This window comes from Neofelis nebulosa, chromosome 17 (genome assembly GCF_028018385.1).
Source record: "Neofelis nebulosa isolate mNeoNeb1 chromosome 17, mNeoNeb1.pri, whole genome shotgun sequence".
In the NCBI taxonomy this organism is placed as follows: Eukaryota; Metazoa; Chordata; class Mammalia; order Carnivora; family Felidae; genus Neofelis; species Neofelis nebulosa.
The window spans coordinates 31,162,889-31,186,129 of NC_080798.1; the positions used below are offsets into that span (position 1 = coordinate 31,162,889).

Genomic DNA, 23,241 nt, shown 5'->3' on the forward strand with positions numbered 1-23,241 from the left:
TTCTTGTTTTGCCTTTCCACACCCTGCCCACCCCATACTTTATTATTCTACACCTTGGATTTCTCATTTGAAATAACTCTAATTCAGATCAGAAACAGTGTTCTCATTTAAAAAAAAAAAATAATTTTATTGTGTTCCACTGTGTAGGTGTTCCCTTAATTTGGTTAACCAGGCCTGGCCTCCAAGCTGGCCACTGAGGTTGTTTTCAAACATTTGTTATTGCTGCCCAGTAGTACACCGAATGACCTTTGTTATTCTTGAGAATAGTTTGCAACTTTGAGTAAAGACCAGAATTGAAATGCTATGAGATTATGTCTGGGGAGTTTCATCAGTTCAGGTGCTTAGAAGGTAGATAACTTCCTCATCTCTGTGCTACACTCCTTTGATCGGGGGGACTGGTAACCCAATCTTACATGCTCTGGATACATACATCTTCACCGGTGATACCTCTGGTCACAAAGGTGATAAAAACTTGTCTCAATAGGTTATTTTCTGGTGCTGAAATGGCCTGTTTCTCACTGTTCTCCTGAGCCCACTTTTGGCCAGCACATCGGCCTGTTAGTTCAGTCCAGGTAGCACATACACTTTGCCACTGTCAATCGAACCTGGTCCGGGATCCATCAGTCCATTTGCGTTCTGACCTTGGTGCTGGGTTAGAACACTTGAATGAGAAGTTCCGGTTTCATAATGTTTGCATTTGGGAAATAAACCCACGTTTCCCACATGTGCTGTTTGAGGAATCCCAAGAAGCATAGCAAAACGGTATAAACACCAACCAAAAAACACAATGCGGGGCTCTTTCTCCAAGGACAGCAAGAAGGCGGGGCTGCAGAGTTAAATAGCCAGGAACATCTTCTGCTTCGTTTTCAAATGACGTCTTATTGGACGTATTCACGAGGACACGTTTCAGATAAAGGACTGAACTCCATCATTGTTAGCTCAGAGGAAAAGAAGAAAGGCTCAGAATCTAGCTAAAGATGCACCTGCTTTACTACACACACGCACCACCACCACCCCACACCCTACACCTTACATATGGTGTGGCTATACTGTAGCATTTTTTTTTGGGGGGGGAGGGGGGGAGGTCATCTCGTTCAGTGTCCTGCTTCCCAGATGGGCCTCTCGACATCTATTCTAGATTTTTTTTTTAAAGAATGTATTTCACATTGAAAAATATTGAGGACAGGAAATATATATGTCCGTTCCAAAATAGATGTACATAAAGGAAAGGCAGCATCACAACTTTTGAGATAGATCCCTTCCAGCTTTTAAATCTGTAGTCAGTCTCATCATTAAGAAATGCTACTTCCTGTCCATTAACTGTTGAAGTAATTGTCACCCTGGGGGCTTGGGCCCAACAGATTCACTTATTTAACAGACCTTCAGTGAGCATCTGCTATGGACCAGGCATGGCCACAGCACGGAAGATGTAGGGGACAGACAGAAATCCTTATCTCATGGAGCTTATGTTTTAGTGAAGGTAGAGGAAAAAAGTAAGTAAAACATAGTAAGCCTATCATATCGTGCTATGTGATATGGAGGAGAATAAAGCAGGGAATGAATGCACTAGGGAGTGTGGCGTAGAGGAAAGAAGGTAACAATTTTTATTTTATTGAATTTTAATTTTTTTTTTTTTTTTTTGAGGGAGAGAGTGTGAGCTAGGGAGAGGCAGAGGGAGAGGGAGAGACAGAATCCCAAGCAGGCTCCACACTCAATGCTCGATCTCACAAACCATGAGATCGTGACCTGAGCCGAAATCAAGAATCGGAGGCTTAACTGACTGACCCACCCAGGCGCCCCTGGAGGGTCACAATTTTAATTTAAGGTGGTTAGGGAAAGCCTCATGGAGAAAGTACCGTTTGAACAAAGTCCTGGAGGAGGGGAATGAGATAGCGGTGGCCCTTTGGGTAAAGTAAATAAACCTTTTGGCAGTGATTTGAGGGTAAGGCCTTTTACATCTCCAGATGTTCTTTTCACCTACTAATCACAATCCCTAGAATTCTTTTACTGGTCATACGTACTTTTATGTTAAAATGCTAAAATAAAAATACACAGTTATCAACTATTGAAAGCTCCCTGTGAACTTGTTTATCCGATGCTTTTATAAATTCTAAGGAGGAAAGAGAGATGGCAGGACAAGAGGAGGTGTGTGTGGAGGTAACAGATGTGGGGAAATAGAAAGGAAGAGCCTGCTGGGAGAGTCTGGATTGCCAGGCTGGAGGCCAGGGTTGAGCCAGCTCCTTCTCACCATAGTGCTGAGTGAGGTGCCCTGGGATGCAGGAACAGGCCAATTTGGCTCAGGTCATGATCTCACAGTTCGTGTGTTCGAGCCCCACATCTGGCTGTGTGCTGATAGCTTAGAGCCTGGAGCCTGCTTCAAATTCCATGTCTCCCTCTCTCTCTCTCTCTCTTTCTCTCTCTCTCTCTCTCTCTCTCTCTGTCCCTCCCCTGTTCACGCTGTCTCTGTCTCTCGCTCTCTGCCGCCCCCCCCCCCCAAATAAACATTTAAAAAGAAAATACTGCATCTCCTGAGGGGCTTGGAGTGTTTGGGGTTGTGCTATAGATAGATGTAACTCGGGACACACAGGAAAGCAGTGCAGGGACTTGTAACACTATTAGTCTCTTGGTTAATTTAACAGGTCTCAGGAAATAAATGAGTCAGGAAAACTGTGAAAGTTTCCTCTTTAATCGGTGCAGGAAAGCAGCATGACTTAAGATGACATCCACCTCATCTTTTGAAATTAGATGGCCCCCTGTATCTGCATTCTAGGTTCACCATGGTTCCTAAAAGGTCAATTCTCAAAAATGCTTCTGTAGACATAAGCTTTAGACCCTGGGTCACAAACTCAGATGCCTATACGGAGCAGACACCGGTGGCCACAAGTAGGTGTGGACCAGCGGGGGACTAGGACAAGTGGGAGAAGGCATGCCTCCCTCCGCGGAGCTCGTGGGGTTGTTACCAATGGATTTGGAGGGCTCAATGTTGCTAGAACTTCTCATTCTCGACAGAAGGTGGAAATCCAAAGTTTTAGACAAGACCTTCTGAGTTTTAAATGTTGACAACTAATTCAAGGTAGTTGGATACACTGTGCAGGCCAATTTATGATCTCTGATGTAAACAGATAACTTTGGTACATCGTGGAACATGATAGGAAAGGTAGGCAAAGGAGGGACATCTGAGCAACCTGACAAGGGCGAGAAGGTAAATTGTTTTAGGGAGTCGGCCTCTGCCAAGTTGACGGCTTTATCAAGGTTCCGCCTCATCTATTTAACCACTGCATTATTTGGGGAAGACTTGTAACATCTGAGTAGTGTTGGTAGAGTGGGAGAAAATGCTGAGCTGACAGACAAGCCACAGGCCCAGGTCCTAGTATTGGTTCTCTCACAAACTCACTGTGCAGCCCTAGGCAGGTCCCAACCCCTCCAGGTTTAATTTCTTCAGCGGCAGAATGAGAGGCTGGATTTAAGGGTTTTCAAAATGGGCCCCTCCCAGCCTAGGAAGACTTCAGAGATGCCTTTGAGGGGTGGGGAAGGGTGGAGTATCCCGGGGCTTGCAGTAAGACAGCTCAGCCTTTGTTCTGTTTTCTCTTTGGGGCTTCTGCTTTTCTGTGTTTTACATCTTGAAATTCTGCCAAAAAAAAAAAAAAAAAATTTCTTGAAGAGACAGTTTTCCCACTTTCAAAAAAGCTTCAAAATCACCAAATGAGCTTATCAGCCCTGGTATGAGAGTCATTAGTAGAGGTCTGCAGTTGATCTGAATGAACGAACACTAGGTCTTTTCCTCCATTTGCTGCTGTCCTGTCCACTGTCTGTCTGGTTACAATTGCTCCCGCTCCAACCTCAGGCGTCGATCAAATCAACAAGCAGCTGACAAATATCGGAGGGATTCTGACACATTACCCAGTCTCATAGCTTGTTTGGGGGGGATTTTCTTTCTGTGTTTTGGCGAACACATGTGTCCTTTTTGTGGTACTGTCTTGATCATATTTGCTACTAAAAAACTTTTCCTGACTTACAGGATTTGATTAATTCTACCGACATTTCATAAGTTTGAAAATCACTCAACTGACTTTTATTTTTTAATTAAAAAAATATTTTTAATGTTTATTTGTTTTTGAGAGAGAGAGAGAGAGACACAGACAAACTGTGAGCAGGGGAGGACCAGAGAGAGAGAGAGAGGGTGTTATGCCCAGAATTCCTGATCCCCAAAGACCGCCAGGGAGCCGAGTCCTATGTAAAAGCAGAAGAGCCTTTATTCGAGCTAGCTCGAGCTCAATCCCCTACCTGCAGCAACTCAGCGGTGAGATACAGGGGAGAGAGAGCGAGTTGCAAAAGGACAAAGGTTTTATAGGGGCCTAGGGGCAGTTGGTGAGGTAATGGCTATGGCCTCAGCCGATTGGCTGGGGAAGGGTCCCAGTCCTGTTAGGCAGGTGAGGGGGGGGGGGTTACTCAAGGGGAGGAGGCGTGGTCAGGGTGAAGGACACAGAACAAGATGGAGTCGGTCGGTGGGCGTAGGCCCACCTTTTCAAGGGAAGGCACAGAATCTTGAAGCAGGCTCTGAGCTGTTAGCACAGAGCCTGACATGGGGCTTGAACTCACGAACCGTGAGATCATGACCTGAGCCAAAGTCAGATGCTTAACCAACTGAGCCACCCAGGTGCCCCTATTTTTTAATTAAAAAAAATTTTTTTTAATGTTTATTTTATTTTTGAGAGAAAGAGACCGAACACGAGCAGGGGAGGGGCAGAGATAGCGGCAGACACAGAACCCGAAGCAGGCTCCATGGTCTGAGCTGTCAGCACAGAGCCTAATGTGGGGGTCCAATCCACGTAACCGTGAGATCATGACCTGAGCTGAAATTGGATGCTTAACCAACTGAGCCACCCAGTCGCCCTAGAAAATCACTCAACTGACTTTTAATAATTAGCTATAATTTATTGATAGTCTCATATGTGCTGACTTTATGTATATCACCTCTAAGCTTCAGATTATTAACCCTGCAGGGGAGGTATTTTTGTGTCTGTTGTATTGACAAATAAGGAAACTAAGGCTGGATGAGGTTAAAGGCTTACCGGGATCACATAGGTTTTCAGCCCATACCTGTCCCAGCATATTCTCAACCAGACAATCTCTCTAAGGTTGTTTCTAGCTTTGAGAAGTTAGGAGGCAGGAGTTCTGCTGTCTTAAGCTGCCCTACAGTCAACTGCAAAACTGCTGTCAATTTTCAACTTTCTGGAACCCATCATCTACCCACAAACCTTAAATGGAAGCTTGTTGAACTCACAGCTATTCAAGTTTGTTGCCCTAATCTTGACTGATAGAAGGGTCTCTCAATTTGAATAGTCTCTTCCATGGTCTGGACATTGTCATTGGGAAATGAGAGAACTTTAGGTCTGGGGGTGGAAATAGACTTTTGGGGATGAATAAGTGGATTTTCAGTGTTATTCCTGCACTTGGCTGAGCTGAGATTCTCCTGCAAAGGAAATTGCTTTCCCTGTTTGTTGATCTGCCTCAAGTTCTGGTCCAATGGATTCAGTTACCCTAGTGGCGGGTGTAAGCCAAGCATGTGGCACAAGGCAAGCATTGACTGTGGACAGTTGTGTTTTTGTTGTTGTTGTTAAGCACTTTGCTGGGCACATAGTATATCCTAGATCAGTGTTTCTAATTGCTGTAACCACAGGATTTTTTTTTTTTTCTTAAAAGCTCACCACCAAGACGGTAACACTGTAACATTTTCAGAGAATGTTTGTGAACATTGTAAAAAACAACAACAACAATGTGAAACAGGCAGAAGTGTTATGATTTTCCTTGCACAGGCAAGAAAAGTTTCTGATCATTCATTCAGTTGGCAAGTGGAAGCGCCTGCATGGTAACTCGGATATTTCTACCATAAATCCTGTGTCCTCTCCATTTTATTAGAGTCGTTGGCTTTTCTGACTGGAGGGGAAACCAGTGGACTTTCAGGATCAACCTAGTTTTTGTTAACATCTCTGATGGTGATTTTGAAAAATAAAGAAAAAAAGCCAGTTTATTAATCGCATGGCTTGAGAAAAACACGAATAACCATTGTTTTTCCATTAAAAAAAAAGTAGAGGTCCCAATTATAAATAAGGCCTGAAAGTTTAGAGTTTGCCATGATAAAAAATATGGGCAAGTGTTTCTTTTTTTTTCTTTAAAAATTTTTTTGATGTTTATTTATTTTGAGAGAGAGAGAGGCCATGAGCAGGGCAGGGGCAGAGAGAGAGAGAGAGAGAGAGAGAGAGAGAGAATCCCAAGCAGGCTCTGTGCTGATGTGGGGGTTCCATCCCACAAATTGTAAGGTCCTGATCTGAGTGAAATCAAGAGTCAGACGCTCAACCAACTAAGCCACCCAGCTGTCCCCCAAATATGGGCAAGTGTTTCTGGGCCCACTCCTACCTGGCCTCTGTTTCCTGCAGAGACGAGAATGGAATTTGGATACTGCCCACTTCTGGGAACATTGTTTTTTGTTTGCTTTGCAGCTCAGATGCTTGAATGATTCATTGATTGATTGGCTGCCTCTGACTTCTACAGCCAAGTGAAGAGGTTTGTGTATGTGTGGCTTTCTTTTACGAAGGAAAAGAGAAGAACGCTGGAACTCGCTCCCTTTGCTTGGAGCTTTTCAGAGCCCATACTAACAGATGAGCCTCGGTTACCTGGATGCCTTTTCTCTTTCCTTAGAGGTTAATTCTTCAAATGGTTTGTGCCCAATTCTGCTCCTCTGTGATAATGAGGCAGGTATTTAGAAGCCGCAGGAGTAGTCTGAAGAACGCTTTGGGTTGCCCTAGACAGAGGGGACACAGGAAGGGCTCACGAGGATGAGAACTTGGTAGTCAGGTAATCATTCCGTTTCCTGTCACTGAGAGCTGCGCTTTGGGACCTTGGCTACACGAGTGAATTATACAGAGAGCTTTTCAAACATACTAATGCCTGAGACTCATCGCCCCTCGGTCAGGGCAGGGTCTAAGCAAAGGTAATTTTTAAGCTTCCCAGGTGATTCTACATATGCACTGAGGTGTGAGAATCTCTGGTGGCGGCTTCCAGTGTCTTGTTGAAAACCAGGTGGGATAATCCCAAGTGACAGCAGCTTGTCCTGCCAGGACGTTACAGGTATGTCGGGTGAACAGTTCCTTCAGAGTAAAACACACATTTATTGAGCACCTCTGTTCTAGGTGCTGGGAATACTTCCAGGAACAAGACAGCCTGTGTCAACAGATGCTTTCTTTCTAGTGGGCGGAGACAAATAATAAACACACCGACAGGACTGCGAGGAGTGTCAAGAAGGAAACAAACCGAGAGATTAGGGGTCAAGGAAAGCCTCCCTGAGAAGCTATTTTTGCAGGACTTGAAGGAGCAGGGGTACCTGGAGCCAACGATAAGGCAGAGGGACTAGAGGGTGAAAAAGTCCCGAGACAAGGAGGGTGGTGTGTTTGAGGAGCAGAAAAGCCTGCAGTCACTTTCCTTTATCTCGAAAGAGGAGTGGCAGATAGTGAGCAAGTGCCAGCCTGACATCTCTTGCAGTTCACACAGATCACTCAGTATGCTCTTGCCAAATAGGACACACTCTGCCAAGGAAACACAAAGGGAAGTATCCTGCCGGAGCCAGGGTACTGGGTGCTGGACAAAGAAGTCTCCGTGGTATTAGCCAAAAATTGCTGACGATGAGAAAAAAATTCGGCAGTCCTACGTGGCACCGAGATAAGCTATGAAAAGGAAAAAAAAAATGCAATTATACATTTGATATCCAGACGATTTGGCCTCATTCTTTAGTCTTTTATCTTGTTGCTCACCATCACTTTGAATGCAGCCTATCAGTGGGGCAGAACTGGCCTCATTTGAGAACTCATTCAATTCTCTGACACGCTGCTTTTGAGGCCTCCCCCCAACCAAACTTTCTGGACGGGGGAATGTTTGTCAGATATGTATAAATAAGGTCAGAGCCATCGACTCTATGCCTGTAGGAGACCCTAAATATTTCTGTGCATCTCTTGTTGTTGAGAAACACAGACCCAGCTCCCTTCCTTGTTTTCACACAAGACTTCTACTTAAATTGTGGAGGCTCACCAACTGCTTAACATCTCATGGCAACCAAAGAAAAAAAGCTACACTGATTTATTTTTAAAGGTTGTTTTTCTTTTTCTTTTTTTTTTTTTTTTTTTTTGGAATCTCTACACCCATCATGGGGCTCAAACACACAACCCTGAGATCAAGAGTTGCATGCTCCTCCGACTGAGCCAGCCCAGGTGCCCCGACACGTATTTTTAGCCAAACTTTCTGAGGTCCCTCTCCTATTAAATTTAAATGTTTTTTTTCAATCACGTAACCTGGAATTAATTTTTCTGGTTGGCATGTTGTTACTCATACTCTATAAAACAAACCATGGGGTTCAATGCAAAGAAAACAACTGTAATTAATATATATCCTCAACCAGAACATCCAAGAATTCCAATAATTTCCAACTGCTTTTGCATAAGAGATCATAATGATGCCCGGGTAAAATAGGAGTGCTTTAAAAGATGATTTTAATGAGAAAGATAGCCCTTCTTAAATTCTTATGAGGCGAGGAAAAACTTACCCAATTATTGAAAGGAAAAAAAAAGGCTGTGGCAGTTGTTAAAGGATTTCTTTTATTTCTAACAATAATATAGGGGTTTTATAAGCTCTTCCCATGCCGTAAGTAGGAGTGTGAAACTTAGCCGATGGGATCATGGAAAGAGGGTGACTGAATTATAGTCATGGCTACTACTAATGAGGAAAAACAAGTCAAGAGGAAACCTGGGACAGTTTTCTCTTTTTCTGAGGCTTAAACAAGACAAGATGGATTTAAATTGCATCAGGATGGGTTTCTTCTTGAAATAAAATGCCCGTAATGCCTATAAAACAAGCCAGTTGGTTAGAAATATACATGTCTATGGTTTCCATCAATTCTTATGTTATGTGGTATAGATCGTACATGGTTTTTGAAGCACTACAATTATGGCACCTGGAAGTGAAGGTTAAGTATTACCAGAGTTAGTAAAAATAATTAATTGGTGGGTATTTACATGGCAAAACAATTGGCCATGAGGCCAAAGGACCATGTCTGTCTTGTTCATTGTATTCCTGGCACCTAGCACTTCGTGGATACTCTTCAAATATTTGTTCAATGAATTCATTTTTCAAGTAGCAGCCGCACTACATGCATTTGATCCCTCCAAACTTGATTAGAAGTAACTTCTCCAGGAGAGCTTATGTTACCCAAAGACAGCAGATGCACCAAGAGAGCAAATGAGATGCTCAAGGATGAGCAGTGATGTGTTATCAAGGAAAACAGCAAAACCTCTTTTTTCCTGAAGACCTTTCACCATTAGGACAAGCAACTGTTGGTAAAAGCGAAACAGCAGGAAGATTTGAACTGCCAAGCAGGATCATGCTTTCAAGTATATTCCTGGCTAAAAGCAGGAGATAAACTGGATAAAACGTAGAAGCCCTGAGATCTGTCCCTGATTAACTAGGCCTAAGAGTAAGAGTCTAAAGAACGGCTGCCTGGCTGAACACATCCTTTGGATATTGTTATCATCAGCAGCCTCTAGATTTGAAAACAGTGCTGAACACGCTTTCAAATGATCTTTGAGGTACTTTAAGCTACAGCTGAAAGCTTACCTTGCCTTCTTTTCTATTTGCTTGAACAAGAGCCTGAAAAAGAAGGTTAAAGAGCTCTCTAGTGATGTCCTTCACTCCTGTCCTAAAAAGAACCTCTATTCTTTACTGAGTTAAGGGGATTTCACAACTCCCAGAGGATAATGGGAAGTTAGTTTTCACTCACTGCTGAACCAACTAAAGTTCCTTTCAAATTCTTTTCCTAGACTGGAAAAGTGTCTGAGCTCTTCAAGCTAGTATTTGTTATTGCAGAAAGATGGAGATTATGTTATATTCTATACTATAATGGGGCATAAAACGTTTAAATCATGAAGCTTCATAAAATGTGTAAAAGGTTAAAAAAAAGCATACCTTAACATTTATAAGTACTTATCACTGGTCTGTGAAAGGACATTTTCTTAGTGCCTCAACCTGTAAGTGAATGTCAATAAAGATGAGTGGGAAGATATTTTATGCACATATTTTTCCATATTATTATACGAGGTATTTATTAATAATAATTTATATTTATATGGAGATAGTAATCTCCTCCATAATTGACACTGCACCCAGTCCTGGTGTAGCTATTTAAATGCACGTATGGGGCGCCTGGGTGGCGCAGTCGGTTAGGCGTCCGACTTCAGCCAGGTCACGATCTCGCGGTCCGTGAGTTCGAGCCCCGCGTCAGGCTCTGGGCTGATGGCTCGGAGCCTGGAGCCTGTTTCCGATTCTGTGTCTCCCTCTCTCTCTGCCCCTCCCCCGTTCATGCTCTGTCTCTCTCTGTCCCAAAAATAAAAAATAAAAAACGTTGAAAAAAAAAATTAAATGCACGTAAATTAAGTAAATTATAGCAAAGTCACAAAACTGACAAGCCCAATATGAGAACAGCAGTCTTCAGTTTAAAAACATTTTTTTTTTCATGTTTATTTTTGAGAAAGACAGAGCGTGAGTGGGGGAGGAGGAGAGAGAGAGGGAGACACAGAATCGGAAGCAGGCTCCAGGTTCCCAGTTGTCAGCACAGAGCCCGACTTGGGGCTCGCGTTCATGAACCGTGAGATCATGACCTGAGCCGAAGTCGGACACTTAACCGACCGAGACACCCAGGCGCCCCTCAGTCTTCGGATTTTAAAAAACTATTTGCTGGGGCACCTGGGTGGCTCAGTCGATTAAGCGTCTGACTCTTGATCTCAGCTCAGGTCATGATCTCACGGTTTGTGGGATTGAAGCCCCTGTCAGCTCCGTACCAACAGTGTGCAGCCTGCCTGGGAGTCTCTCCCTCCTTCTCTCTCTGCCCCTCCCCTGCTTGCACTCTCTCTCTCTCTCTCAAAAATAAATAAATTTAAAAAATAAAATTAAAAAAATAAAAATAAATTATTTGCCGCCAATAATTTGATAAATATAATTAAAATGTATCTCTTGGATATATATGTTGGATTTCATGCATATAATACTAAAATACAAAGTTAGAAGCTGCTGACTAGACATCACTTTCTTAAACAACTTTATTGAGATAGTATTCACTTAGCATAAAGTTCACACTTCCACAGACTTGTGCAGCCATCTCCAGAAACTAATTTTAGAGCTTTTTCCCCACCTCCCAAAACTACTGTTAGCAGCCACTCTCCACTCTCCATCCCCTTTCCCCCAACTCAGCTCTGGGCAACCACTAATCTCCTTTCTGTCACTATGGATTTGCTCATTGTGGACATTTTACATAAATGGAATTGTACAATATATGATCTTTCGTATTTAGCTTTTATCACTCTGCGTGTTTTCACGGTTCAATCATCTTGTAGCATGTATCAGTACTTAATCCTTTTTATGGCTGAAAAATATTCCAGTGTGTGGATAAACCATTTTTGTTTATCCATCAGTTGATGGACATATGGTTTGTTTTCACTTGGGGGCTATGATGAATAATGCTGCTGTGAACATTTGTATGCAAGTTTTTGCGTGAACATATGATTTCATTGCGGGGGGGGATTGCTGGGTCATTTAATAACTGTTTAACGTTTTTATTTTTTTTTTTAATTTTTTTTTTCAACGTTTTTTTTTAATTTATTTTTGGGACAGACAGAGACAGAGCATGAACGGGGGAGGGGCAGAGAGAGAGGGAGACACAGAATCGGAAACAGGCTCCAGGCTCCGAGCCATCAGCCCAGAGCCTGACGCGGGGCTCGAACTCACGGACCGCGAGATCGTGACCTGGCTGAAGTCGGACGCTTAACCGACTGCGCCACCCAGGCGCCCCTGTTTAACGTTTTTAAAAACTGTTTTCCAAAATGACTGAACCATTTTACATTTCCACTAGCGATGTGTGAAGGTTCCAGTTTCTCCGTATTCTCATCAACACTTGTTGCCTGTCTTTCTTCTTAGAGCCATTTAATGGATGTCAACTAGTATCTCATTGTGATTTTTGAGTTGCACTTCCATAATAACTAATGATGCTGTGCATCTTTTCGTGTGCATATTGGCTATTTGTTTATCTTTCTTGGAGAAATGTCTGTTCAAAGTATTCAAAACTACTTTGACTTTTTCATCTGGGTTATGTATTTTTTTATTGTTGAGTTGTAAGAAGTCTTCATATGTTCTGGATACTTGACCCCTATCAGATGTATGATTTGCAAATATTTTCTCTCATCCTGTGAGTGAGTGGGTGTCTTTGCACTTTCTTAATGGTGTCCTTTGACTCAGGAAAGTTTTCCTAGTTTGATGACCAATTTATTTTTTCTTTGGTTGCTTGTACAAAACTTTTTAATTTTAATGAGGCCCAATTTATCTCTATTTCCTTTTGTTGCTATGTTAAGGTGTCATACACTATATAAGAAACTATTGGCTAAACCCAAAACCATTGCCTGAAGATTTACTCCTATGTTTTCTTCTTAGTGTTTTATAGTTTTACCTCTTACATTTAAGTCTGTGATCTCTTTTGATTTATTTTTTCTGTATGGTATAAGGTAGGGGTCCAGGTCATTCTCTAGCATTTGTATATCCAGTGGTCTTTCTCAATTTATATGTCTTAGCCCTCTTATTGAAAATAAATTGACCATAAATGTAAAAGTTTATTTCTGGACTCTCAATTCTAGTCCATTATCTATATAGATCTGTCCTTGTGCCTGGCAGTACCAGATCTGTCCTTGTGCCTGGCAGTACAATCCTGTCTGGATTACTGTAGCATTGTAGTAAGTTTTGAAATCAAGAAGTGTGAGTCCTTCAACTTTCTTGTTTTGAAGGAATTTTTTAAATTAAATTATTATTATTTAAAATTTTTTTTGATGTTTATTTATTTTTGAGAGAGAGAGAGAGAGAGAGAGAGAGCATGAGCAGGAGAGGGGCAGAGAGAGAGGGAGACACAGAATCTGAAGCAGGCTCCAGGCTCCCAGCTGTCAGCACAGAGCCCGATGCAAGGACTTGAACTTACAAACTGTGAGATCATGACCTGAGCTGAAGTCAGACACTTAACCGACTGAGCCACCCAGGCACCCCTATTATTATTATTATTATTATTATTATTATTATTATTATTTAAGTAACTGTTCTCGATATGGGGCTTGAACTCACAACTCTGAGATCAAGAGTCACATGCTGTACTGACTAAGCCAGCCAGGTGCCCTAAAGGAATCTTTTTTTTTTTTTTTTTTTTTTTTTAATTTTCAATCTAGTGTAGTTAACATGCAGTGTTATATTTATTTCAGTCTTCTTCTTCTTCTTTTTTTTTTTTTCCCCAAGGATCTTTTGACTATTCTGTGGGCATCCCTTTTGCAGGTCTCACTGAGATAGGGTCTAATCCTTAGTTTTGCAGTTGTAGGCCTTTAAAAAAATTCTCGAGGTATAACTGACATGGGCTGGTTTCAAGTCTACCACATAATGATTTGATATTTGTATATACTGGGGAATGATCCCCACAATAAGTCTAGTTAACATCCATCACCATATGTAATTACAAATTTTTCCCCCTTGGGATGCAAACTTCTAAGATTCTCTCAGCAACTTTCAAATATGCAATACTGTATCGTTAACTATAGTCACGATGCTGTACATTACATCCCCATGGCTTATTTTGTAACTGGAGGTTTGTATCTTTTGACCCCTTTCACCCATTTTTCCCACCCACTACCCTCTCCTCGGACAACCACTAATCTGTTTTCTGTATCTGTGAGGTTGGTAGTTTTTTTTTTTTTTTTTTTTTTTTAATATTTCATACATAAATGAGATCATGTGGTATTTGTCTTTCTTGGTCTGACTGACTTCACTTAGTCTAATACCTTCAAGGTGCATCACTGTTGTTACAAGGGCAAGATTTCATTTCTTTTTATGGTTGAATAATATTCCATTGTAGATACATATACCACATTGCCTTTATCTGTTTCTCCATTGATAGACACTTAGGGTAGGGCTCCTGTCGAGAGCCTGGGGCTCTCGATCTTGGTGTCATGAGTTCGAGCCCCATTTTGAGTGTAAAGAGTACTTAAATAAAGAGACTTTTAAAAAATAGGTTGTTGCCATGTCTTGGCTATTGTAAATAATGCTGCAGTGAACAAGGCGGGGGGTGGGGCATGTATCTTTTCAAATTAGTGTTTTGTTTTCTTCAGATAAAAACCCAGAAGAGTTGCTGGAGCATTTGGTAGTTCTATTTTTAATTTTTGAGGAACCTCCATACTGTTTTCTATAGCGGCTGCACCAATTTACATTTCCATCGACAGTACACAAGGGTTCCCTTTTCTCCATATCCTCTCAACACTTATTTCTTGTCTTTTTGATAATAGCCATTCTAACAGTTATGGGGTGAGTTTTGGGATCTTGAGTACATCAGTTTCCCCCAAAAGTGAACAGGTGACAGAGCAGGAGTTCATATTCCTCAAACTTGCAAGAAAATGTCATCTGATGGCTACATTTTGTGATATTTCCTGTTTGGCGCCCTGACCCAAAATGCCAGTAGGGAAATTCCCCCTTCTAAAATGCCAGATTAGTTGCCAAGAGGTTGCTTGCTAAACATGGAATTGGAAACTAGACAGAGAGGAGGGATACAATGTAATGGTTAAGAGTTACAGGCTTTAGGACCAGACAGCTCTAAGTTTGAATCCTGTCTCTGCCACTCAATGATTGTGTAACCAGGGCAAGACTTTGGACCCTATTCATTTGTATAGGGGGAAAAAGAGTCCTTTCCTCATACACTGGCTGTGAAGGTAAAATGAAACAGGGAATGTAAACCCTTAACACTGCCTATGACTAATTAAACTTAAGTACATGGTACCTATTGGATGCACTTGTAGAATGTTTCCTTCAGAGTGTGAAGAACTGGTCTTTGTCATAGCACAGGCTTTCTGGTGACTTGAGTCATTGTGTCTGCAAATAGGGGGACGGACCTTTTTGGTTTGAAAATCATTGGCCAAGACTGGAGCCATTTATACTCTAGAGTGGGATAGAGGGACCTGGAGAGCATTGTCACCACCTGCCTCTGGACATTGCATTGCCTGATGGAAATGGTAGGCCAGTGTAGTTAGATTTCAGTGTTGTTGATGATACTGATTTTTGGTCATTTAAATTGCAGAGGGTAGGAGCACCTGACTGGCTCAGTCAGAAGAGCATGCGACTCTTGATCTCAGGGTCATGAGTTTGAGCACCACGTGGGGTGTAGAGATTACTTAAATAAATAAAACTTTTAAAAATTAATTAATTAAATTGCAGAGGGTACTATTTACTGATCTAGCCTTTTAAATCTGGGGTTTGGAGCCTTCCTTTGCAATGGCTTTTTCAGAGTCTGTATATTCAGAAATCTCAGTTACCAAGAATACCACTAAGATTTAAGAAATAAATGAAAACAGGGGCATCTGGGTGGCTTAGTTGGGTGAGTGTCCGACTCTTCATCTTGGCTCAGGTCATGATCTCACAGTTTGTGGGTTTGAGCCCCGTGTGGGGATCTGTACTGACAACTCAGGGCCTGGAGCCTGCTTCAGATTCTGCGTCTCCTTCTCTCTCTGCCCCTCCCCCATTTGCACTCTGTCTCTCCCTCTCTCTCTCTAAAAAATAAACATTAAGAAAAGAGAAAAAAGAAAAAATAAAAAAAAGGAAGAAGTGAAAACAGGTGCCTGGGTGGTTCAGTTGGTTAAGCGTCCGACTTCAGCTCAGGTCATGATCTCTTGGTCCTTGAGTTCGAGCCCCACATTGGGCTCTGTGCTAGCAGCTCAGAGCCTGGAGCCTGCTTCGGATTCTGTGTCTCCCTCTCTCTCTGCCCCTCCCCTGCTTGCGCGTGTGCTCTCTGTCTCTCTCTGTCAAAAATAAACATTAAAACAATTTTTTTAAAATAAGTGAAAAACCACTCGTTGAAAAGTCAAAATAAATGTCGCAAAAACTGATGCGCTTAAGAGAATCCCACAGAAGATCTTTACTCAAAACCCAAGAGTCTAATGAAAGGTTATCAGTGTCTAAATTCATAGTAAATTGAAGAATAAAAAAAAAAAAAAGGAAAGAAGGTTGTCAGCTAGAAAAATAGAGAAATGTCAGTCTGGTAGTGAGGAATGAGACATACAAAAAGACAGATGTAAGTTTAAAGTAACAGCTTTCTAGAGGCCATTTTTCATTAGGACAAATAGCTCTGCATCTTTTTTTTTTTAATTTATTTTATTTATTTTGAGACAGAGAGAGCGTGGGAGCAGGACAGGGGCAGAGAGAGAAGGAGAGAGAATGCTAAGCAGACTCTGTGCTGTCAGCACAGAGCCCAACGTGGGGCTCAGACCCACAAACCGTGAGATCATGACCTGAGCCAACATGAAAACACCCCTCTACATACTTTTGAAGGCATCCACTGATCATAGTAGAATACAATGATGTTGATAATGATAATGATGCTTTTTAATCACTGAGTGTAAGTACTTTTTCAAAGATTCAAGAAAACCTGAGTTTTCTTGGGGAGAAACGTTCTGTAAAAAGGAGCTAAAGTTTTAGGCAAGATATGGGATATCTTATTCTCTTGTTTGATCGCAGATAAATGTTACTGGCCTTAAATTCTATTCAACAGGTTGAATTTGCAAACTAAAGGAGTATTCAAATAAGTAGTGTAGGGAGCTTGGGGTTGAACTGTTTCTGTGCATTCTCAGCCTAGTATGTGGTTGTTATTAAGTATCCTTGAGGGGAATCAAAGCTGTAATTGTAACTTCTCCCTCAGCAGGGTTTCCTCCGAGCCCCTTCAATATCTGAGCTAAATAGACTTGTGTTGATCCACTCTGGAGGGCCTGCATGGGGAATATGAAGAATGAAATTACCTGGCAACTAGCACTCTGTATACCGCAGCCATTCCGTTCCGGTCAGGCATAAACAAGCACAGTGACATTGCTCTATGCTTCTTTTGTGGAGTCTGCAGCTCAAGAGATTTCTGTCAACTGGAAGGTGAATGCTGAATATCACCCACACTGGATTTGAACCGGTAAACAGTTTCGAACAAACATAAGGTAGACAGACTGAAGTTCTAACATCCCATTATTTTGTCTACCACCCGTTCTAATGTGGATTTTAAAGCTTTAATTAGGCATGGGAGCCAGCACAGAGCCTGAAAGAGACCCGTTAGAATTTTAGTTACAGCTGGAAGGCTTTTGGAAAATTTGGCCCAGCCTCTTCATTTTACAGAAGGGAAAACCGAGGCTCTGGGACATGTTATGATTTAATGTAGGTCACACAGTTAATTAGTGACAGAGCGAGAGGGAACCCAAGGTGTCCCCACAACTCCTTCGGCCAGTGGTTTTCTAGTAGGCCACCTACTCCTAGACCGATGTCCCTGTCTCCCTCCTTTCTTTCTTCCTTCCCCCCCCCCCCCCCCCCCCCGTCTGTTTGTTCTTTCTTTCCCTTCATCGCTGTGCAAATCAGAACGTGGGCCTGAACACCGGGAAGACTAGGTGTCAGCCCCAGCTCTCCACCACTTGAGGTGCGCGCTCGCTCGCTCTCTGCATCAGGACTTGGGGCTGGGTCTCTTCTCTCCATGGCAGGTGCTTAGCACCTGGGCAGAATCGCTGCATCATCGCGGCGCCCCTCTCCCTGCTCCCGATTTTACAGCACGGGCGTGTGTCACGGCGGCGGTGGCCGAGCAGGAGAAGGACGCGGGTCCGAACCCACGCCGTTTGAAAAGGGAGGCTCAGGAAACCCTCTCGGTTCCCGGCTGGCCCCGGGCTGGCGGAGAGATGCCCAGCGCGTGAGTGACCTCGGCGCCGACCCCGCCACCGGTCAGCTCGCGGCCGGGGCGTGCCCGCCGGGCCTGACGTGGCGGCGGGGCCGCGGGGAGGGGAGAGGCCGTCGCGAGGGCGCGGCCTGACGTGGCGGCCGCGGCGGGGCGGCGAGGGGAGCCCGGGCCACTGCACTGCCCCGCGCTCCGGCCAGAGGGCGCCCGGCGCCAACACTTCCCCGCCCCGAGGCCGCCCGGGGCTCCGGGAGTAACCGCACCGGCGATTGGGTCGGCGGCGCGGCGAGGCCATGTTGGAGCGGGGCGGCGACCCCGCCTCCCGCCGTCCTCCGCCGCGGGTCGGGCCGGGCCGCGGGGGGGAAGCGGAGCGGCGAGAGGGATCCTCCCTCCCGGGTCGCCCGACGCGGCAGGAGCGACGGCGGGAGCGGCCGCGGTCACGGCCGCCCCTCCGAGCCCCGGCCAATCAGCGGCGCGGGCACAAATATGCAAATGGCGCGCCGGTGCTGCCGGAGTGCCGCTCGCAGGGGCTGGTGGGGTCGCGCTGGGGGAGTGAACTGGGCCAATCAGGCGGGTGCGTGGCGGCGCGGGGGAGGCGGTGCCCCTTCACTCCTCCCTCCTCTCCCTCCCGGCCCCGCGCTGACAGGGGGGCCTGGCCGCGCCGCCGGTAAGTGCCGCCGCCGCCCGCCGTTGCCACCCGCCGCCCCAGGCGTGGGGAGCAAGCCCGGGGGCACCGCGGGGCGGCGGTCGCTGTTCAACTGGTGGGGAGAGGCGGGGGCGGGTTCTGTCAGCCGGGTGGTCGCCTGAGGCCGCCCCCGCCCGGCCAGCCGCGCGTGTCAGTCTCGGTCGAGGCGGGGGGCGGCGGGGGCGCCTCAGTCATGGCGAAGCCCGAGAGCCAGCGAGCGGCGGTGAGTACGTGCCGCCGCCGCCGCCGCCGCCGCTCGGCCGGGGGTAGGGAGGTGGTGGTGGTGGTGGTTGGGGCGGGGGGGGGGGTGGGTCGGGGCAGGCCGGGCCGCACCGCCGCCGCTGGAGGTGAGGGGCCCGCGCCCGGGGACGACCGGGCGCGCGGGGAGGCCGGGGAGGGGGCGCTGCCCGCACGTGCGGCCCAGCCCGCCCGCGGCCCGCCCCGCGCCTGTCATGGCTGCGGGCTGCTGCCCCCGCCCCCCCCCTCCCCGCTGCCCGCAGACCCCGGGGTCGGGACCCGGCCGCCGCGCCTGTTGCGTCGGGCGGAGGTGAGGGCAGGGTGGGCAGGGCCCGGCGTCCCCGCCCCGCGCTAGGTCGGGGCCTCCCGGCCCGCCCGCTTCCCCTCCCGAGGGTCGGGCTTCCCTCCATCCTGCAGCCTCTTCCCTCCCCCCCCGCCCGCTCTCTCGCCTCCGTGACTCATGACAGGGCGTCCCGCGCGAGCTGGGTGCCCCCGAGCCCGGGACGCCCCCGGCGCTTTCCCGGGCCCTGCCGGCCGGGTTCCGACCGCACTGCCCCCACCCCCACCCGGCTGGGATCCCTCGCCCCGAGCGGCAGCCTCGAGGGCCGCTCCACGTCTGCAGCGGGGCCCGGAGCCCGCCGCCGCTTTCTTGGGTTCTGGGTGTGGGACGTGATGGGTGGTTCCAGGGCTGTCTTCGCGGACATCCATCCCGAAGCCAAGCATGACCCGGAAAGCCTGGGTGTCTTACTGGCCTTGTCGTCGCAGTCGCCAGCTCAGAGTGGTTTCTGTTTGTTCCTTTTTTAGTTCTGTTTTGCCTTTTTTTTTTTTTTAATTTTTCAGAAAAATAAAACTTTTCAGAACAAAGTAGACCAAAAATTTCTTAAATTGTGGTATTAACAGTGTTCCATAGTTAACTTTTCCTGGGAGTCTGGGATTGACACTACTGTGACTTTTACCCATTGTGTGAAATGCTCAGAACTACCTCAGAATCATCCCGTATTGAATAAAGTTTATTTTCGTTAATAAAATCACTATCACATTTTAGTTTCTCAGTTTTGCATGCTACTTTTCACCTTTTCCCTTTCTCTGATTTCCAACTCCAGTTCTACTTAACCAACTACCATCTTGAAGGGGGGAAAAAGGGCTTCTCCTGTGTAGTATTACTCTACCTAAACTGTGCATAATTGCACAGATACTTTTCAAAAGAATGGCTAGGTCCACAAACACTTTAATGTACAGAAGGTGAACTTACCTGGGGTGGGTGGGGGTGGGGGACTCCACATTGCAGAGGGAGCAGTGTGTAGGTGGGCACGAGTGTGTGTGTTTTGGTCTTTTGGGGGAGGGGGTTTCAGTGCAAAAGGATGAACATAGCGTTTCTTCATTTCTGTTAGATTTACAGAACTTGAAATTAAGTGGGACTTTTTGCTAATAGTAGGGCGTCTTCTGTAGGATACATACTGGATAAATATTTGTTAACTGAAAAACATCTATTGCTCTAAGCAAGTTAAACATGCATTTTGTATCTTCCAGGACTTGGGCTTTGCTTGTTATTGCTTAGACACTTCACATTAAATAGTTACAGTGTACTACAAGATATTAGCAGGTCTCAGCCCTTAGTGAGTTTCCTGTAAACCACAGATCATATAATACAGACATGAAGTGCTTTGGGAGAAAAATTTTAAAAAATTGCCTCCCAGATTAGATTCAGGTATCTTTGTCATTCTGGACGGTTTTAGGAGAGTGGTTGTTGTAGAATTGAAAAACAAAAACCATGTGATTGAATAACTAGGAGAAAATATCCTAAGGACATAAGAAATAGCATTAGGAAAATACATTGTTAAGCCTTCTTGATTTAGAAGGAGTTCTGACTGGAGAGAATCAGGTTTTGTCACTTTACTAGCTGTGTAGCTGTACTCAAGTTTCGTAACTTCTGTGAACCTAAGTTTTCTTGAGTTTTACAGTTCTGTGATTCTGAGTGTCCCAAGAGATATGTCCTCTGAAATATAAAACTTACGCCTTGGGGCGCCTGGGTGGCGCAGTCGGTTAAGCGTCCGACTTCAGCCAGGTCACGATCTCGCGGTCCGTGAGTTCGAGCCCCGCGTCAGGCTCTGGGCTGATGGCTCGGAGCCTGGAGCCTCTTTCCGATTCTGTGTCTCCCTCTCTCTCTGCCCCTTCCCCGTTCATGCTCTGTCTCTCTCTGTCCCAAAAATAAATAAAAAACGTTGAAAAAAAAAATTAAAAAAAATAAAAATAAAAAAAATAAAAATAAAACTTACGCCTGGGTTGAAGTGTATGGAAAGGCAGAGGTTTTGAAACAAATAGTGGTATAGTTGGCCTTACCTGAAAAGAACATTTTTAAAAGAATAAGGTCACGTGGGAGGCATGAATAAAGATAATAAAGCAGTGTTGTTAAAAAAAAAAAATCCCATGATATAAGATTAATAAAATCATAGAATTTTCAACTTGGAAGTATCTTTAGAAACTTAATTCCAAACCCATTTTCTGATGTAACCGAATGCCTTCTATAAGACATTGAACTAGACGTTGGCACTTTACCTATGGAAACAAGGTAGAAGTCAAGGAGGGGCTTAATGTATAAAATTAAGAGTCAGAAACTGAAGAAGAATGACAGAAGTGAAATCTATTGAAGTTTCAATAGTAAAATAAAAATTTTGGTACATGTGAACATTTTAGATATTATGAAGGGTTAGATGTGTTTGTCACTGATACAAATGTAGTAGAAGTAAAAGTCAACTAAATACTTTGACAGAGAAGACAAAAACGAAATCCTAGAGAAGTCAAAGTATGAAGGAAAAATAAATATGACTGAAATAATATATACGCTGGGGAAATAAAGACCATTGGTAAAAATATGGAAACTTAAGGCATTTGGTTAGACTGAAAATGAATTATGAAACTAATAATGAAAGCTTGTTGTCATAAGTGTTTGAAAAACTTTGAAAGCCAAAAATTGGAATCAGAAGAGATTTATGAACACTGAGGAGATAGACCGATTTTACTGTAACCTTTTAAATGTTTTGTAGCTGTCTTGGTGTTAAGATGATTAACATGTCTTAACCATATTCAGATTTCTTACATGATAGAAGATTTAGCTTTTTTACACTAATTTACTTTGTGAATATAAGTTGCCACATTCCAGTTGTATAACTGTCTTCTGACACTGTGTTTCTGTTTACTTGTTTGGGCTTTGCTCCCCTACATTCTGCCCCTGAATTTTACCAGTCTGAATACTCAGGTCAGATTCCACCCTGTGAATAAGGTCATCTTTTGTCATTGTGGCCCTTAGGGATTTCTCCTTCCCATGACCATAGCATTATAATTTGTCTCACTTATTTGACGTATCACACACAACTTCCTGACATTCCCCCTACTGTATTGGTTTTAATTTTGCGGGAACACCTTTGGCTCTTCCCTTTTAGAAACAGTTGGGTGCACTTGGCTCCATAGCTCAGGAGTTAGAGCACTGGTCTTGTAGAAACAGTTGGAAAGCTGATCAAGTGATTAAGGGGAAACCCAGAGAAGCGGAAGCCACTTTAAGCTATAATTTATTCTCTGAACTCCAGGTCACTCACATGCATTGATTCATTAAAAAGATTTATTTATTAAGAGATTCCTTTATTTAGTTATTTATTATATTGCATAATAAATTTATTTATCCCTGCCTTTGTAGAATTTACAGTCTAATAGTGGGAACAGTCTAATAATAGGCATGTAAATAACAAATGTAAAGTTACTGTTTATGATGAATTCAGTAAAGGAAAAAAATGCTATGAGAGAAAAATGGGGAGGGTTTGAGATTGGTCAGAGAAGGCCTCTTTTAGGTAGTGATATTTTTTTAAGTCAAGACAAAGATTAAGAAGCTAGATAGGGAAAGGGTTTCTTGGAAGAGAAAAGAATATGAAGGCAAGAAAGAACTTAATTATGTTGGAAGAAATGAAAGAAATTCAAAGTGGCAGGAGTATAATAATCAAGGAAAACCATGTAAGATGAGAGATAGGCAGAGTGCAGATCATACAGGGCCTTGCAGGGCACATTAAAGACTTGGGTTTTACTGAGGATGTTACAGTGAGTCATTGAAGATTTTGAAGCAAAGATTTTGAATGCCTTAGATTTTAAGACTAATACTAGTTAAGAATGGATTAGAGAAAGGCAAAATGGAAGCACAGACTACTACGTACAGTCCTTGAGGTAAGATGATGGGAGCTGGCCCTAGGGTAGCAATATCATCTAGTTTGATAGAGCTGAGAGTCGCAGGGGAGTTGACAACTTCATGACAGATTGGAGGTTAAAGGAAAGGTGTCAGAGTGACCTCCAGGTCCCTGGCTTGAGGACCTAGAAAGATGGTGGTGAGATTTTCTGAGTTGAACATGAGGGGAGAAAGAAGTTTGGCAAGAAATTAAGTTTTGAACACCATTCTAGGCAAGAGCTTTAGAAGGCAGAGTGAGGGGAGGGGGACTACCTTTATCTGACCGATCCATGCCTCCGCTACAGTAGG

At 44.3% G+C, this 23,241-nt stretch overlaps 1 protein-coding gene across 6 annotated transcripts in view; it reads left to right on the top strand.

Moving 5' to 3' along the window:
- Window positions 1–23,241, top strand: part of CHD9 (chromodomain helicase DNA binding protein 9) — a 237,295-nt gene that overhangs the window by 36,254 nt on the left and 177,800 nt on the right. For 3 of the 6 annotated variants that reach the window (XM_058707432.1, XM_058707436.1, XM_058707438.1), the window contains exon 1: window positions 18,345–18,470. The exons of 1 other annotated variant lie outside the window; for it this stretch is intronic. The gene's annotated coding sequence lies outside the window, so the exon portion shown is untranslated. Of the gene's footprint in view, window positions 1–18,343; window positions 18,471–18,494; window positions 18,712–23,241 lie in introns of those variants that run through there. 2 more of the 6 variants (XM_058707437.1, XM_058707434.1) reach the window with 2 other exon arrangements.